This window comes from Papio anubis, chromosome 4 (genome assembly GCF_008728515.1).
Source record: "Papio anubis isolate 15944 chromosome 4, Panubis1.0, whole genome shotgun sequence".
Lineage (NCBI taxonomy): Eukaryota > Metazoa > Chordata > Mammalia > Primates > Cercopithecidae > Papio > Papio anubis.
In genome coordinates, this window is record NC_044979.1 from 30,403,308 (window position 1) to 30,403,868 (window position 561).

The 561-nt window shown below is 38.9% G+C and overlaps 1 protein-coding gene across 1 annotated transcript in view; it reads right to left on the reverse strand.

Annotated features, from left to right (window-relative positions):
- SND1 (staphylococcal nuclease and tudor domain containing 1) overlaps nt 1-561 on the reverse strand; it is a 438,879-nt gene that overhangs the window by 124,298 nt on the left and 314,020 nt on the right. The window lies entirely within an intron of this gene.

The window sequence follows — 561 nt, forward strand, 5'->3', positions numbered from 1 at the left end:
CATATAATTAAAAGTTTTTTAAAGTATAACAAGTGACTACAGAGACTACTGGAGAAGAAACTCACATAACAATAATGACTACAATGTGAAATTACCCTTCTGCTGCATAGGGCAGTGGATCAAGCACTTTTTAAATAAAGGTATCATGCTATTTAATACTTAGAGAAACTCTAATTTATAGAAGAGAAACTAAGGCAAAGATAGGTTAAGCAACTTGTCCTACATGACACAGATTATAAAGGGCATATCCGGAATTTGAGCCTGTTCCTGTGATTCTAAAATTCACATGTGAAATGAATACAGTAAAGTGCATCCCTCAAAAGGGAATATATCACTGAATTTCCAAAGCTGAAGTTGTTTTTTTTTTTTTTTTTTTTTTTTTGAGACAGAGTCTTGCTCTGTCTCCCAGGCTGGAGTGCAGTGGCGTGATCTCAGCTCACTGCAAGCTCCACCTCCTGGGTTCACGCCATTCTCCTGCTTCAGCCTCCAGAGTAGCTGGGACTACAGGCACCTGCCACCATGCCTGGCTAATTTTTTGTATGTTTAGAAGAGACGGGGTTT